The sequence below is a fragment of the Chelonoidis abingdonii genome, chromosome 17 (genome assembly GCF_003597395.2).
Source record: "Chelonoidis abingdonii isolate Lonesome George chromosome 17, CheloAbing_2.0, whole genome shotgun sequence".
NCBI lineage: Eukaryota > Metazoa > Chordata > Testudines > Testudinidae > Chelonoidis > Chelonoidis abingdonii.
In genome coordinates, this window is record NC_133785.1 from 20,779,916 (window position 1) to 20,797,840 (window position 17,925).

General features: G+C 44.6%; 1 protein-coding gene and 1 long non-coding RNA gene across 3 annotated transcripts in view; one reads left to right on the forward strand and one right to left on the reverse strand.

Annotated features, from left to right (window-relative positions):
* Positions 1-17,925, reverse strand: part of CHCHD4 (coiled-coil-helix-coiled-coil-helix domain containing 4) — a 352,177-nt gene that overhangs the window by 213,430 nt on the left and 120,822 nt on the right. The gene's annotated exons all lie outside the window — the stretch shown is intronic.
* The window catches only part of LOC116827083 (uncharacterized), a 67,595-nt gene continuing 55,065 nt past the window's right edge, over positions 5,396-17,925 (forward strand). The window contains exon 1 of one of the 2 annotated variants that reach the window (XR_004374210.2): positions 5,396-5,766. This is a non-coding gene — a long non-coding RNA (uncharacterized LOC116827083). The remainder of the gene's footprint in view (positions 5,767-17,925) is intronic. The other variant, XR_012657144.1, reaches the window with a different exon arrangement.

The following is a 17,925-nucleotide window of genomic DNA, read 5'->3' on the forward strand; positions in this document are numbered from 1 at the left end:
TCAGTGGCCCCTGATAGATAAAAGGTTCCTCACCCCTGTAATAGAGGATCATGGCTCTTGTTACTAACGTCTTGATTCCAAAGGCTGAAACCTATAGCAGCAGTGAAGGTTATAAAGGTGCATACGTCCACTGACATTTGCTGTAGCTGGCATTTGTGCCTCAGTTACTGAAAAGTTTGGTTTGACAGATTTAAATATCTTCAGAAGGCTTTCCTGACACTTCCATTGTGGATTTACACCAGCTGAGTATCTAGCCCCTTTTGTTTGCACCATGTTGGTTCACAAAGATCCTCATGTAAGATATCACTAAAAGTAGATGTACTTTGCTCAGTAGATGCTCAGAATTTAGGTGTAACTCAACCCAAAAAACAGCCTTCTTCTAGAGGGTTAATAAGTCATTTTTATGTGTATTTACACATTATTAGAAATTTCAAAAGGCCAGAAACACGGAAACATTTAAAGCAAGCTGATGTTAAAAACCACCTGGCTTCAGAACAGAGGGCATTTTATCTCCCTCTTGTCCCGGAGGGTTTAAAAGGGCCTAGCAATAATTGTGTTTTCATATTTCTGTCCACTTCTCGTGACCTTCATGATCAGCTTGACTGGTGCTGAGTCATTTAAAAAATAAAATCTCCAATAATTTTCCAAAATGAGGTATTTAATGACAAGCCTTGTAAGAACAAACTTTATCACAGAAACAAGCTGGGTGAGGTAATACCTTTTATTGGACTATCTGTTGGGGGAAGAGCAGAGGTGAAAGTAAGCCAGTACGGTCCAGTACGCCGTACCGGCAAGAGCCAGTACTCCGTGCTGGACTGCATCAGCTTCTGCGGCGGAGATTTAAAGGGCTTGGGTCGGGGAGACCCAAGCCCTTGAAATCACGGCCCACAGCTCCAGCGGCTGAGCTGGGGCTGGCATTTAAAGTGCTCCTCCGATCTTCCCGCCACCTCTGCAGTTGGGAGCCCCCTGGGTGATTTAAAGGCCCTGGGACTCCCAGCCACAGCTGGTGCCCCAGGGCCTTTATGCCTCTTCCGAATGAGTTACTTTCACCCCTGGTGAAGAGACAAGCTTTTGAGCTTACCCAGAGCTGCTCTTTAGGGCTGTGTCAGCTTGTCTCTTTCACCAGCAGAAGTTGGTCCAGTAAAAGATTTAACTTCACCCACCCTGTCTCTCTAACATTATGGGATCAACACAGCTACAATACTGCAAACATTACCCTAGTTTACAGACCACCTTCACAACTGCAGGGAACTATACAGTAAAGAATGCTGCCTCTTAAAAGTGTCTTTAACAAAAGAGTTTAGTGTCTAAAATCATTCATTTTAAATAGCCCACTTCAGCTCGACAGGACAAAGGACAGGTGTCAACTTTCAATGTATGTGTAGGTCACCTCTACCCCGATATAACGTGACCCAACAGAACGCGAATTTGGATATAATGTGGTAAAGCAGTGCTCAGGGGTTGGGGGTCAGGCTGCACTCTGGCAGATCAAAGCAAGTTCCATATAACGTGGTTTCACCTATAACACGGTAAGATTTTTTTGGCTCCCGAGGACAGCGTTATATCGGGGTAGAGGTGTACTTAAAGGGAAGAGAGAACTTCATCCTCTCTCAATCAAGCAATCACTCTGGAGCATGAGGTTTGAGTACTCTTATCACTTTCTTTTGTTTACAGAATGTATTCACCCTAGGACATAGCATTGTAAGTACTAATGCTAATTAAAGGGAGCAAAAGTAGGTAAATGTAACACATGTGTGAGAACACAAGAGGGAGATGAAGGAAGGAGATTGCAGGGGCTGTTGGGAGCTATTCCATTTATTTATGTCCTTGAATAAAGAATCCAGTTTTATCTCACTAGAGTTCACTCGCTGCAGATAAATTCATTGTTGATTCTCCTTCTCATAAATACAGAACAGGGGAACTACAAGGCTCAGGAGATTGGATTGACCTCCAGCTCACTAGTTCAAAAGCAGCCCAAATCAATAGTAACTAAGGCTATGTCAACACTTGGCACTGGGGGTCTGATTCCCAGCTCAAGGAGACGTACTTGTGCTAGCCCTGGGGCGGGTTTGTACTCCAGATGGATTCTTACTCATGGCAGCTAGCCCATGCTGCTGCTGGCTGCTGCTGCCTGTGGTACCGCAGTTACGCTACTATTTTTAGCATGCTAGGTCAATGAGAGCTAGTGCAAGCATGTCTTCTCAAGCTGGGAATCACGCCCCCAGCTCCAAGTGTAGACATAGCCTGGAAGTCATCACCTTCTGGAGAAGGATTCTACCACTTAATCACTGATGTGTACAACACTGCCATCTGAAACTTGAGTGGCCGAGGGAAATGATCATAGTGGTGGAGTCTCAGTCAGTTCCCTGTGGCACACCATAAAACCCGCCTCCATAACTGAAATCCTTACTGCTAGCCTTAGCAAACAGGCCAATGGAGTCCTCTTTCCCTTTTAGAAGCAGTCCCTTCAGAGTCAGGCCTTGGCTACACTTGCAAGTTGCAGCGCTGGTGAGGGGGTTACAGCACTGCAACTTACCAGGTGTCCACACTTACAGAGCTCAGCCAGCACTGCAACTCCTTCTGCACAGTGGCTGTACTGGTACGTACGGGTTGTAGCGATCGCGCTGCTGATGCAGCGCTGCTAATCAGGTGTGGAACTCCCACGTGTTATTAGCCGTCAGTGTTTAGGCAGGTATCCACATTCTATATACACCACCGAGGTTCCCGGCTAATCTAAAACAACACAATGCTCTTTGCTGCGCCAAGCGACTGCGAGCGGCGGAGGCTTTGGATGTTCAGTCTGTTTGTTGAGGAGAAAGCAGGCGGGGGGAGGGAATCTCGGGAGCTGGCGTTATCTGGGTGAAGCCTTTTTACATTTAAAGAGTGATTGAGAGAGGGTGGGAAGTGGCCAGAATTTGCAAGGAGGGAGCTCACAAGTGTCTGCCTGCAACCTGCACTCTCTCTGTTCCCCGACATCGCTGTCACACTGCACCCCACCCCCCTCTTTTGAACTTGCAAGGCAGGGAGCTGTCACAGTGTCTGCTCCAAAAATCCACTCTCTCTGTCTCCCGCAAGCTACCTGTCACACTCCACCCCACCCCCCCCTTTTGAAAAGCACGTTGCAGCCACTTGAACGCTGGGATAGCTGCCCACAATGCACCACTCTCAACAGCACTGCAAATGCTGCAAATGTGGCCACACTGCAGCACTGGTCGCTGTCAGTCTGGCCACACTGCAGCGCTGGCCCTACACAGCTGTACGACCACAGCTGTAACTCCCAGCGCTGCAAAAATGTAAGCGTAGCCATGGCCTTAGTTTGATGTGTTAGCAGGCAGGGCAGTATGGTGAAGCTTAGGCTGCTACTGCAATCCTTGCTGTAACTAACTATTCTCTTTAGAAATACAAGACTTCACATTTGGCTCCAGTTCTTAAAGCCGTTAGCCAATAATAATAATAAAAAAGGCACCAAAAAAAAAAACAATCAATGTTTCACCTCTCCCACATTAGCTATTAATAACATGAATTGACTTCCTTGAATGATAGCGCATGTTCCCCTTCCTGATCCCTTTCCAGGCACGTTTTAAGGAAATTAGAGATTCCTATCAAACTGATGTCTAAATCCAATGTCTTATCAGGCAGGCTTCCTTTGTTGGGAGTATTGTTTTCCCTTAAAGATTAATATTTACAAGGTTTACTTAGTTATCTTTGATCCTTTGGTGACAATTAAAGATCCCAGCTCCAAATGCAATGAATGAACCTTTCTTTATTTGTCCTCCATGAATCGTTTGTCTTGTGCCTCATTGGGCTGGAAATCAAGGAATGAACTCTGGGGTTGCATATGAGGGCTGTAGGTGGATGTCACTATAGTTCTAGTATCGGTGTCCATGCCTGACATTTCTGCTTGCGTAGAAGTACTTGAAAATATATGTATATTTATTAGAAACAATATTAAAAAGCTACAGTTTTTTCTTTTTTCTTTTTTTTTTTTTTAAAAAGGTGTGTTTAGTACTAATACTCTTAGACAGGAGAAATAACTGTGATGCGCCAAATCTTACTCACAATCCCCAAATGTGCCCACTAAAATGATTAGCAGTGAAATGGTTAACATTGTAGCCCAGTTGGGGGCGTTTGTCATTAGTTAATACTTCAGAGTTAATACTTCAGTTGGGCTGGAACTTACTATTTCATACTTGCCATTCAGACTCTCCATCAGGAGTTTCCCATCATGGTTCAGTTCACGTTCAGAGGTGTTTTTTTTTCAGCTACAAAAGCTAGTTGTTTTTTTTTAATGAAAGTTTAAATACAGAAGAAAGGGATGCATGCAGGGAAGTGTTCATTCAGTGTAACACAGGGCTTAGTCCAACCCTCTGCTTCTAGGATTATAAAAGCCCTCCATTCATTTCGCAGGATGAGTGAGTTCTGAAGTCACACATTAAGCAGCTCTCACCTGCGCTAAGGAAGAGAGATGTTCTTATATTCACAGCTGTATTGCTTAGGCACACTCAGAAAGAATAATACCAGGGATGAATGTGTCCTATTTTACAAATCATTTATATTCTAAATATATTCCTGATGTGACTCCATCAAATACAATAGGGATACAGCAGGGACCAATATGGCCTTGACTGATAGCAGTTTTAACCTCTCTGATTTTTCTCCTTAGCATAGACTGATAATGACACAATCTCCCTTCCCTTGAAGTGGTACCATGCAATAGTCAGCTTAGCATGGTCTCCCCTGAAACTGAAGTCCCTTCTGGCTCATTGTATAAAATCTGTCCCCAACCATTTTCTATTAGTACTCCTCCAACCCCTGCTCACCTTACATCCCCACTCTTCCCGTTTATTGATATTTTCTTGACCAAAACTGCAAGGAAGGGGAAAGGGGATTACAATATATTCGGATCTGCCCACAGGCTGCAGCTTGGAATGAGGTGACAATCATTTTCTAGGAAGTCTGGCTGCTCTTTGTATCAACAGACACCTTTATCAAAACCACAGGCCCTCATGAGGAAGCCCATTAGAGGAAGCAATTGGTTAATAGAGAAGGGATGATTTATAATCTTGGCATAGCCAATGTTTCTCTCCCTGCCCCTTTGGAGAAAATGGAAGACTCCATTCCACTTTCCATAGGTGTGTGTGGGTTATTTAATTTCTTCACAATCTGCTGTCTCATTCTGAAGCTGCAGATTTGATGTGTTTTTATAGTAAATTCATACACGCAGTCACAGATGTCTCTGATGTGATAAGAACAGTGGCCAGTGACTGTTGTAGCTTCAGAGCTTCTCAGGATTCTCACCCAAGTTGCAGATAAGATGTCTTTTCTTATTAATTAAGAAATACCCAGCAGCAACTGTACATATAAATAATATGTCACCAACAGTCAGTTCTGTCACCTCCACGCAGGGGATGGGGGACTGCGGGGGTAGAAGCTGTGCGAACAGGAGAGCAGGGAGGGAGGCTCACACACAGCCTCAGGGGAGCAGGTGGGAGGTGTGGGTGGCAGGAGCGCTGTGAACATGGGCTGGAGGACTCAGGAGGAGCACAGGGCAGCCGCACAGCCGGCCAGAGAGAAGTGATGCTTTGAAGGGGAAACTGCTGCCTCCGGCCTCCGGCTGCTTGGCTGCCTCCTGCTCCTCCAGCCTGTGTTTGCACCACTTACCGCTCCCTGATGAGCGGCAGCTAGGTGCAGCCTATGGGGGAGGGTGGGGGAGGGGGTTGGCCACTGGAACCGGCACAGAGCCCACAGGCTACAAAAACAATCAAGGTGCCTCACTTTTTTTTCATTTATTTCCTATTACTTATAATATAGGAGGAGGATGAAGAAAAAAAGAATGAAAAATGGGGGGCGATGAAGATAAGAGAGAATGTTCTTTTTCTTGACTGGGTCCCATGGGGGGACCCCAAAAATGAAGCTGAGCACAGGGCCCCACTAACTCTAAATCCGCCACTGGACTGGACTAGAACAGAGGTTTTCAAACTCTGGGATGCGGCTCCACAGGATTAGCCACTGGTGGACCAGAGACACTTTGTTTACCTGCGGCGTCCACAGATCTCAGCTCTCAGTGGCCACGGTTCGCCATTCCCTGCTAATGGGAACTGCAGGAAATGGCGGCCCAGTCCACACTGCTTCTCACTGGTAAACAAAGTGTCTCCGATCCGCCAGTGGCTAACCCTGTGGAGCCGCGACCCAGAGTTTGAAAACCCCTGGACCAGATGACATTCCACTTATAAGACTAGTTCAGTATTTCATTTTCCTATCCTCCATCTTTGTCCTCTTTAGAAAAACCTAATGCTTTTTGTAATAGGAAGGGTTTCCTCTTTTAACTGCTGTTGATGCAGAGTTTAAAGGTACAATATCATGTTAAAATAATTAATAATTATATATTACTAAAATCAGTGTCCTTACATATATTACAAAGAACACCTAATTTATTTTTAACTACATATTTATGCTCTTTGTTTGCTTTCTGCATCTCTTCCCACTTGGGCAATGAAAATAGACTAGTCAGTTTCACTTTCTGTTTCTAGTCAATTTCTCTCTCATCAGTCCTGATGTACTAACATCTTGTTGTAATGTTTGGTTGCAAATGCTGCAGGGGGAGGTTTACTCTTTGTTAAGTTTTTGCTGGAAATTTAAAAAACATTAACCCATTTCTATTTGTCTTAAATTTTGTAAAAGCCTGTTTTTAGAAATTGTATAGGGCCAAATTTGACGTGTCCCTTTAAAACCTCAAGAATCACAATCACAGATGCAAACAGATTCATGCCTGCTAGGTCAATAACCTTTACCATTACCATTCTGGTAATTGATCTGCTTGATGTTTTCTTAGATTATCATTTTGCCAGCCAGGGATGTGGTTATATTTCTGTTGCAAATTACCTTCGAGGGAGGGGAACTTGACTTCAAGAATATGATTCCCTGGCAGGTTGTTGGTGACATGCAGGTTTTTATTGTTTTAAAACTCTAGTTTCACCTTTCTCACATTTCTCCTGTTAGATAATCAGCAACCATTAACTACATTGTGAGCTACAAATAAAGTGTGATATAAGAATTAAACTTATTATCTGATTGGCAAACTGGGAACCCTTTTTCATGTTAAAGGTTTGAATGTATTTTAACAAAACCAAGTCTTGATCTACATTTTAGAAAGCATTGTGCTCCAAAAGATTAAAAAAAAAAAACCTGGCAGAAAGCTGCAATTAATATCTGTCTCTGCACAGCACTGGTGGCACAGAGAAACTAAGGCTTGTGACTTTAATGGAGTTATTTCAGATTTACACTGTAATGGCTGAGACCGGATTCTGGCCCAGAAATTCTGGTCCACGAGTTCAGCGAGTTTGATGGACTCAGCTCAGTCTCAGTCCCAGTTGAGCATTGTATGCGTGACAAGGGACAGTTAGGCACCATTATTCAGGATCAGCATAAAAGTGAATGAACTCAGAGCTAAATAGGAAATTGCTTTATTGTCATCTTAGTTGACAAACCGAACTATACAGTCATGTAGCCCAGATTGTTTACTAGGTCTAGATAAGAATTTAGAGATGGTAGCCATTCTAATCATTATAGAAGCCTCGGAAGATAACATAATCCATTGATGACTCCCAGCATTGTGAATGATTTACAATGATTCTTATGGACACCCATTGTGTTGTGCACCAGCTTGGATAAAGATCACAATGGCAATCACACACACCCCCTTGAGGCACAGGCTGACCATGAGCTAGTGTCAGAAACAATTTCTGTAGTAGAGGCTACACTTAGGGTGTGTCTTCACTGCTAATGAAAAAGGTATGCTTTTTATAGCATGATAACTAACAGGTCTCAACTATCTTGCTGTAAAGTCCAGAGGGAAGCAAGATACCATCAGTTTTCCATGAGGTAAACTAGGAGAGGTCATCCACCAGAAGGGGGTATAGCGCTGCCCTCCTCTAGTTTTCCTTGTGGTAAACTGACAGCACCTTGTCTCCACTAAGGTTTTACAATGAAATAACTATTGCACATTAGTAATCTTACTGAAAAGCAAAGACCCCAGGCTTGTTGATAGGATACTGAGGGGTCAGAATGAGGGCAGTCGGCTTCAGCGGTATTACTGGGCATGCTCAGTCCACATGAACATGCTCAGTACAAGCCAAGCAGCAAATTAGGGGAGTGTGTGTGAATGTGACCTCGCATGCCCCATCCCCACATGTCACCTCTTCTGTAAGCCCCCACTTTTTGGTAGTGAAGACATAGCCTTAGATGCAGGACACAGGGCCAGGTGCAATATAGGTCAATTCTGCTACAGGTTTTACAGATGCTGGGACAGGACATTTTGGTGTTTCATTCCATAGGAACTTGAAGCTGTGAGAAGCATTTCAGTAAAGCTGCTGGTTCTTTACCTTAATACTGCCTCTTAGTGTATTAATTCAGAGATTACAGTGACCTGGGGCACAACTGAAGACGTGCTCACCTTCTCAGGATGATCTGCCCTATAACAAGATTTACACCATATTTAAAGGGAAGATATCTTGCTTACCACACACCTTTACAAGGCCAGAGCAGCATAAAGAGGCCTTAATGGGGGTGGAACCAGTTGCCTGTGGATACTCCCTGTGAAGGGGCCCTTCCTAACCAGAGCAGAGCTGGCATCAAACCCAGCTTGGGGATCATGCCTAGAATGCAGTGCACTTAGGCAGTTTTCTGCTTCCTTGAGCCTTTAGTGGACCTTAGAAGCAAAGAATAATTTAGAGCAGCCTGAAGGATGTTCTAGTTTACACCATTCATGGGCCAGACCCAGGGCCGGTGCAAGGATGTTTCTTGCCCTAGGCGAAACTTCCACCTTCCACACACACCCCCTTGCCCTTGCCCTGAGGCACGCCCCCCGTGGCAGCTCCCTCCCTCCGCCCTGAGGTGCCCCCCCCCGTGGCAGCTCCCCACCCCAGCTCACTCCTGCTCCGAGCACGAACACCCCGAGCACGTCATCGCTGCTTCACTTCTCCCGCCTCCCAGGCTTGCGGCGCCAATCAGCTTAGGCACCGCAAGCCTGGGAGACGGGAGAAGTGAAGCAGCCACAGTGTGCTTGGGGAGGAGGTGAGGCAGGGGTGAGCTGGGGCGAGGAGTTCCCCTGCATGCCCCCTCATCCTTGCTGCAGGCGGCCCTCCCGACGCTCCCCTGCCCCAGCTCCCTCCGCCTAAATGCTGGTGGCAACAGGGGCAGTCAAATATCCGGCCGCTGCGGTTGCTGGTGAAGAAAATGGCACCCCCCAAATCCTAGTGCCCTAGGCGACTGCCTAGGTTGCCTAAATGATTGCACCGGCCCTGGCCAGACCTTCTGCATGAGCTCAGAATCTGGGGAGCACAAACGTGGCTTTAAAGCAAACTTCATCCCTGCTTCCTATCCCTGCCAGAAGTGCAGGAATTGAATAACTAGGATCAAGTTCCTAGTTATGATTTTTCATGTAGGTTTCGTTCATACAACCGAAATATACATTTCAAGTCTTTTTCTGTAGAAGAAACCCCTACGTCCAGAATCTCTAGCTTTAGTGGAAAGATTTCCTTTTCTTAAGGCCTGTGGAGGAAACTGACTTTTCTCAGGCAGCAATCTGCCTAGAATAAACCTGGTTCTTATGGTATATGTCAGCCAAACTCAGGTAGTGGAAGAAGACTGATTCAGTTACAGGAAGATGAGCAAGACGTTACAAACCGCTGTGCGTTTCAAGGGGATGGCCCCATTCAAACGGCTACAGGAGGCACTTTGCCCCCTGACTCCAAATAAGATCTGCCTCTTGTTGTTATCTGGATCCTGTTTCATTCCAAAGAAGCTTTAACTGCTTTTCTCATCTGCTGAACCGCAGTGCCAGGCTGCTGGGCTTTGCCTCTCATTGTGAGGCCAGGGGTTGGGGGGAGAAGGCTCTGGTACAGGCTTCAATGGTTGTCTTTCATGCTGCAACATTTTCAGTCTAATCTCTCTTTTTGGCAGCAGCCAGAGTCAGATGCTTAAACCTCACATGGAGGCTGATTCCTTGTAATATGGGATTATACCTGTTTGGCTCACATACTCACACACAAGCCAGGGTAGCACAGGCAGAGCAAAGATAAACAAACAAATAAAAATCCTTTCACCTTCTGCAATGTCCTCTTGTGCCTTGACCCCTTTAACTCCATAAAGGGTGTTAACTCTTGTAGCACATACAAAAGAATTGGAGCTCATGTTCTTCCCTTGTACCAAAGAGTGATGGTCTGTGTTTGCCAGAGACAGGTACAAAGGTTGAGATGCTCCAGGGTGCTGCGGGTACTTTTTAGCATCTGCTGCTTATTCTCTAAATTCTAGCGTGTTGCCTCAGAGCTGAGATACTTTGTCTGCTTGCATTTGCTTGAAAACTGTTATATTGGAATATACTGAGGTCAGCTGCAAAGTTAAACAGCAGCAGTAAATTTAGGACAATAGTCATAGGACTAGGTCAGATCTGTGCTGTGTAGGGGAAGGTTCGAGGAACTGACATCTTATGTTGTGTTGCAGCCATGGAACTACCTTGAAGAGAGACAGTTTAAAAAGCACTGAATCTGAGAATGAGGCCAGAAAGCATAGCAGCAAATCCAGACTGCAGTTCCACCGAATTGTTTGTCTGCAGTTTAGCTACAAAGAACATCTTGTTACGTACAAATATTCTGTGTGGCTCTGCCTAGCATGATTAGTCCATCTAAACACTCTACCTCCAAAATTAGGGGATGCCAGCAATCAATTTAAGTCATTCTTTCTATTTCATTGCACTCCTGCGAACCGATTCTTTCTCCCCTCCTCTGGGCCTTGTGTTGTCATTTATACCTGTGCAAAGGCTACTACTGGCATGAGTGAATGGAGAATTCTGACTGAATAATTGCTTTGCACCCACTGTGTGTAGGTGTAAAGCAGGGGTCGGCAACCTTTCAGCAGTGCTGTGCCGAATCTTCATTTAGTCACTCTCATTTAAGGTTTTGCGTGCCAGTAATACATTTTAACATTTTTAGAAGGTCTCTCTCTATCAGTCTATAATATATAACTAAACTATTGTTGTAGGTAAAATAAATAAAGTTTTAAAGACGTTTAAGAAGCTTCATTTAAAATTAAATTAAAATGCAGAGCCCCTCCGGACCAGTGACCAGGACCTGGGCAGTGTGAGTGCCACTGAAAATCAGCTCGAGTGCCGCATTTGGCACATGTCCCATAGGTTGCCTACCCCTGATCTAGACAGAGGGATGATCAATTAAGTGAAGACCCACTGGAATATTCTTTTTCTTTACACTAATGGTCAAACAGCAACAAAAGAGACTTTTAAAGAAGGTGAGAAAACACGATTTATAGGAGGATGCTGTGTTTTTTAAAAAGAAGAGTCTCATAAACCTGCAGGCTCATTTCTATCAAAATTAGGGAGGTGAGAGAAAGGGAACTGTAAAAGAAAGAAATAAGATAAGTGAGGTAGGGGCAAGGAAAGAGGGTGGGGAGGTGGATCCATGGGAAACAGCAGCTACTAACCAGAAATAAGAGTCAGTAGTGGTGATGAAGAATGAGAGGGGAAAACATATTTTCTAATGTACCTATAAAGTGATATGGTAAAACATAAGGGCCATATTCTGCTTTAGTGTTGCATAGGAGTAGCTGAAAGGTCTCCTTCTAGTGCTCCCAAACCCTGAAATATAGAAGGTGTGCATGATTTTAACTGAATTAATATATGGCCCTGAAGTGGACGGGAATATTTAAGTATCCTTTTAAACAGCTTGTGAGCCCTCTAATGGCCCCCACTAACTTCCATGTTTCAGAAACCACTGTAGCTAGGCCTTACCTGTTAAATGTTTAGTAAACAGTAATTTGAACTCCACGGTGCCAGTGTGATTTCTTTACATTACAAATATTGCGCAAAGAACAAAAGACACAAGAGGCCTTAAAATTATAAATGTACATTACAATTTTTAGGAGGGGTGTATTTGAGGTATGTCCCACCACCACTTGTGAACATTTCAAATGTTAATACAGTTTGGGTTAAAGTCTCTGCATTCCGAGAGCTGGGGATTTTTCAAGTCACTCCCTGACACAGCAATAAGTCTTGCTGTCCCAAATTTTCAGCAACGACCCGTGATTTGAGATCCTCAATTATTGGATGCCCTGTTTGGGACACCTAAATGGGGCCTGATTTTCAGAAAGAGCTGAGGACACCCTCGTCTCTCCCCAAGAATCGGACTGCTTTAAGATGCCTTAAAGTAGGCCTCCCAAAGCTGATGGCCTCCTAGATCACTAGCCTCTGCTGAGAGTTGAGGCTGCAGTTTGCTTTCCCAGTAAATCTGAAAAACAAACACAGCGTATTTTAAAGTCATGCAGTTTTTATGATGCTAAATTAGCTTTGATATGAAAGGAATGACTGTGTCACAAAATGGAGCATAGAGTAACGTCCACCGAGCCTGGCTTGCCATATTTAATGGAAAGCAGCAATCACCTCACACAGGGGCGGCTCCAGACCCCAGCAAGCCAAGTGCGTTCCTGGGGCAGCATGCCATGGGCGGTGCTTTGCCGGTTGCCAGGAGGGCGGCAGGCGGCTCCAGTGGACCTCCCGAAGGTGTGCCTGCGGAGGGTCCGCTGGTCCCGCGGCTCAGGTGGACCTCACGGCAGAGCGCCTCCCACGGCATGCCGCCCTGCTTGGGGAGGCGAAATGTCTAGAGCTGCCCCTGACCTCACTTGACCCACGAAGGGAGGAAGCAAGAGAAGTTCAGTAGGGTCAGGAAGGAAGGTAGCAGGAGCAATAGAATTTGTGTCCGTCAGTGTAGGAAATTGGCCCCAGATGTTAACACAGCAACCTGGGGCATCATTAAAAAGCAAATGTCTACTTCAGTATGGTATAAATATTTTTGTTGCTGTCTATGTGCTAAAGGTAGGAAACACAGAGGGAAAATCAATGCCATGGTACAGTATTTGCTTACTATTTAATAGTGTTATGCTGAAAGGTGTTAAGGAATGCCAGCAGGTGCACCTTAGATCCAGCTGTATTCTCAGACCTCATTAGAGCCAGTGGTGTGACAAGAACTCTCTTCCAGGCTCAACAAAAAGCACAATCAGTTCCCTTGATGTAGTAAAAAGAAATTTAACATTTTTATTAAAGTTAATGTTTAAAATCAAATGTGCACAAGTTAAGAAGGAAGGTACTGTATATTAAACTGCTTGGCAGCTCAGAGCTAACTTGTGTGGACCCGGGGTTTCTCAGGCTGCAAACAGAGGGGCGACGACTTTGATTGCAGATGGTGTGTGGTGGAGACAGAGAAAGCCAGCAGAAGCAATTGTGAGTGTGACCCTGAGGAAAAGCAGAGACTCAGAGGTTCTTGGGCACAGAACTTGCTGGACTGGCAGAGATATCTGAGCAAGGAAATTGCCTGCTGTTAGTGGTTTCTACTGTGTTCAGGAAAACAGGACTTTGTGGACATTTCTGTAAGTAAACAAGCTCAGACCAATAATATGCCTGACTCAGAACACCAATTTCTCACCCTAACAGAAACAACCTGCAAGGCTCTGACTATTGGTTGGCCACTTGGGCAATATGGACATGAGTTGCACCCAAAGGAAATACACCTGTATGCCAGTGGGCCCTGAGTGGATTTATTTTTCAAAGTATCTGATTTTGCAAGGGACACTGAATTCTTAATTACAAGCGGCGCCTCTCTAAGTCGACATTGGCTTAACTACTCCAGCCCCCCATGAGGGGCAGAAGCTATGTCGACAGAGTGCCATCAACATCGGCCTTTATGTAGGGGCACCATTTAGGTTGGGCACCGGGTCGGGCGGGGAAGAGTCCTGCCCTCTCCCCCTCCAAGTTTCATACCGGACGTGTGCTCCCAGGCAGAGCCCTTAACTACAGCACAACATTAGTCTGGAATGTGAGTTGTGCAGAAGAGAGGTAGGCCTGGGGCAGTGTTTTGTTTACAAACAGAGGCAGGGTGATTAAGATAAGAAAGGAGTGGTAATTAAATTAAGGATCAAGAAGTCAGTCCTTAGATGAGCCTGTAAAACAGGAATCTCTCTGCAGAGGGTTGAGGTGTTGAAGAGAAAACAGAGGGGACTCAGAAGAAATACAGCTAAGCCCTCAGAGACAAGGTTACGTTCAAAAAAGAGGCAGGTTTGAGGGGCATTGGTGAAAAGAAGGGGCCAAAACCTAGGAAAGGGATAGCAGTGGCCTAGAGAGGTTCCTACTCTACCTGTGGTACTTATGCGGCCTCATCACCATGGTATCTGAGTACCTCACTATGTCCCACCTATTTCTCCTCACAGCCCCTCTGTGAGGTAGAGCAGTGCTGTTATCCCCATTGTACAGATAGAGCAGTGAGGCATTTAGTGAGGTATTTAGGCACCAAGTGGGATTTTCAAAAATGCCTAGAAGGTTGGGCACTTTGTAAACCCCACTAGATGCCCAGCTGCATCTTTCGGTGCCTAAAAGGCTTTGAAACTCTGTCCCTAAGGTACTGGCTTGAGGTCATACAGAAAGTCCATGGAAGAAGTAGAACCCAGATGTCTCAGCGCTAGCTCTCTATCCACTGAACCAACCTATCTCTCTGCTGCATGCTGAAAAAAAAAAGAGGGCTCCGATAGATGACAGCAACGGAGGCCAGTTCTCTGAGACTCCAGCAAATGGTCCCAGCAGTCGCGAAGGACGTCATGCTGACAAAGCAGCATAGAAGTCAGAAAGGATGAAGAAAGAACGAGAGAGAATGAGAGTCAGATGAGAGAAGATGACTTAACCGCCAAGGGGTGGCAATTTTGCCCCAGGCTGGGCTGTGGAGCAATGGCTGCTGTGTAATTTTACATTTTAACTGAAAACTATTTCTGAGTTTGAAAACAGGAAGGAATGAGAAAGTGTCATATGAGTATCAGATGTGTTTATGCCTCAAATTCTTAGGTTTTCAGCTGTATCCAGGACAATTCCAGAATAGAAATTGCATCCACAGAGTCCATAAAGTTGATTATTGTCATGATTTGTATTATTCGCTGAGCACCATCTGTGCACTCAGTACGGTTCAGAACATGCCAGAAAATGTAGTCCCTGAACCAATGTGTATAAAATGGCTCAGATATTTAAGTATGAAGTGTTGTGATAGACCCAAGCCAGCTGGGTACAGCAGAGTAGTAGAAGGCAGATATACTGGCCACTGGATAAGCAGTTTTCTGTTCCCTGAGTGACCAGAGCAGGGCCTGCTCCAGGCTAATGAGAACACCTGACTCCAATTAACCTGCTAAGAGTCAGGTGAGGCTGTTAAGCACCTGACTCTAATTAAGGCCCCTCTGGTTCTTTAAAAGGGCTCACTCTAGTCAACCCAAAGGGGAGTTGGAGAAGAGGAAGTGTGTGCAAGAAGCTGAGAGTGAGCAGCAATACTGCTGGAGGACTGAAAAGTACAAGTGTTATCAGACACCAGGAGGAAGGTCCTGTGGTGAGGATAAAAAAGGTGCTAGGAGGAGGCCATGGGGAAGTAGCCCAGGGAGTTGTACCTGTTGTACAACTGTACCAGGAGGCACTCTAGAGAGCTGTAGTCCGCAGAGCCCTGGGCTGGAACCCAGAGTAGAGGGTGGGCCCAGGTTCCCCCCAAACCTCCCAACTCCTGATCAGACACAGGAGGAATTGACCTGGACTGTGGCTTCTATCAGAGGGGAAGGTCTGTGGGCTGTTTCCTGATCCACAGGTTGAATCTGTGAGGTGAGCAAATCTGCCAATAAGTGCAGGACCCACCAAGGTAGAGGAGGAACTTTGTCACAGTGTATAGTTATTGTGCACATGTTAATATCTGTGAGTGGAGGTGCTGATGCAACAGAAGTTTTACTTGATTAAGGACTAGAAGATTTGACCCTCCAACTTTCTTTCAAGAGGAAGAGCTGCCCAGAACTCTGGTGCCTGTTTATATTCTGTTCCTGCCTGCAGTGGCCCAGATATACCTCAGAAGTCTCAATTTTTTTCTCAGTTTTAAAATGTTGAATTTTCTTAGTGTTTGGTTTTAAATATTCTCCCATGAGAACTGCAACTCAGTCACTGTAGTGTTGTGTTTAAGAGCCTTCTGAAAAGTAACTAGCCTTTAAATAGAAGTGAAAGCCATGTTGCCAACTCTCATGATTTTGTCATGAGTCTCATGATAATTGTTTTCCTTGAAGCCCCAGCTCCTGGGGTCAAGTGATATGTGATGATTTCAGCCTTCATTCTTAAAGATAAATGAAGTCTCTAGCCCTTGTGGCTGTGGAGAAAGCTTCAAAATGTGACCCCAGTGCACCCTAGAGGCTCAAAAAGCAGAATAAAAAGAACACCAAATCAATTATTTTTACATAATGTCATGATTTTAAAGCCAATCTCATGATTTTTGGTGAGTCTGATTCATGATTTATTAACTTTTGGGGTTGGCAATACTGTGAAAGTGACTTGAAAGTATCAGTTTCGCTACTGTTTAAAGTCAGTTTCTAGTCTATTATTTGTAGTGAGGTAACAGCCCCAGAGCCCCGAGCAGGTGCAGTATAAACTCATGGGGCCTTGCCCCAGTAGGATGTTTCCAAAAGTTAATTAAATGATCCATTCCCTGCAAAAATCTTACTTTTTAAAATTTAAATAAACTGATGTTTTTAAAAGTTGAATATAATTCATCTGGACAGATATCAATTTTCATGCATGCAACATTTCAAGTGTATTACTGTCGTAGCTTCCTACTCAGATTTGAACCTTAGCATTCATAAACTGAGAAGCTAGCATGAACCCTCTAAGCTTAATTACCAGCTTAGATCTGATATCGCTGCCACCAGCCAAAAATTCCAGTGTTTTGGCTCACTCTGGTCTCCCCAAAACCTTCCCTGGGGGACCCCAAGACTCAGAGGCCCTGAGTCTCACACCAAAGGGAAAACAACCTCCTCCCCTTGTCTCCTCTTTATCTCATCCCCAGCTCCCCCTCCCTGGGTTATCCTGGGCGATACTGTACTTAAACTCCTTGAATGCAAAACAGAGAGGGCAATTTACCTCCCCCCCTCCTTCTTCCCCTGAGGCTGCAAAGATTTACCCTCCGTAAATCTAACACAAAGAGAATTTCCCTTCCCTTCATTCCTTAGCCTACCCAGAGAAAACTCAAACAGGTCTTAAAAAGAGAGCTTTATATAAAAAGAAAGAAAAACACATAAACATAGTCTCTGTATCAGGCTGACAATACAGGGTTAATTGCTTAAAAGAAAAAATGAATAAACAACCTTATTTAAAAAAGAAGTATAATTTAAACATTCCAGCAACTACACACATGTAAATACAAAAACAATATTAAAACCTATATTGTCTTATACCTGTACTTACAACTAGGAAACAGAAGATTAGAAGCTTGACGATAGAAAGATCCCTCTCATAGCCGAGAGACAGACAAAAGACACCCAACCAAAACATTCCCTCCCTGAGCTTTGAAAAATCCGGTTTCCTGATTGGTCCTCCGGTCAGGTGTTTGGTTCCCTTCGTTAACCCTTTACAGGTAAAAGAAACATTAACCCTTAGCTATCTGTTTATGACAGTTACTTTCATATATAAATATGTATGGAAATAAAATTTGTCCCAAAATGGCCTAGAAAAAACAGCAACAAATAGTTTGTGATGAAATTCAGTAATGCTCTCAGCATTTTCACACACAACTAGTTTCCATCCAGAGTAAAGAACTTGTGTACAATTTACACACAGGACATACATTTTGTGGGATGGCTGGGCGGGATGACTCAAATGATTGCTCAGTTTGGAAAAATATAATCTACAGATGGAAAAACCCTATTAGCTCATCCAGTCCATCTCCCCATTAGCATAGACTTCATCTCCATTGTATGTTTATTAGTTGGTTTTCCAGTCTATTTTCAGAAGTCCCCTTCAAATACCCCGTTACCATCCTTGCCGAGGGAGACTATTCCTCAGACCACCAGAGCCCACTGTCAGGA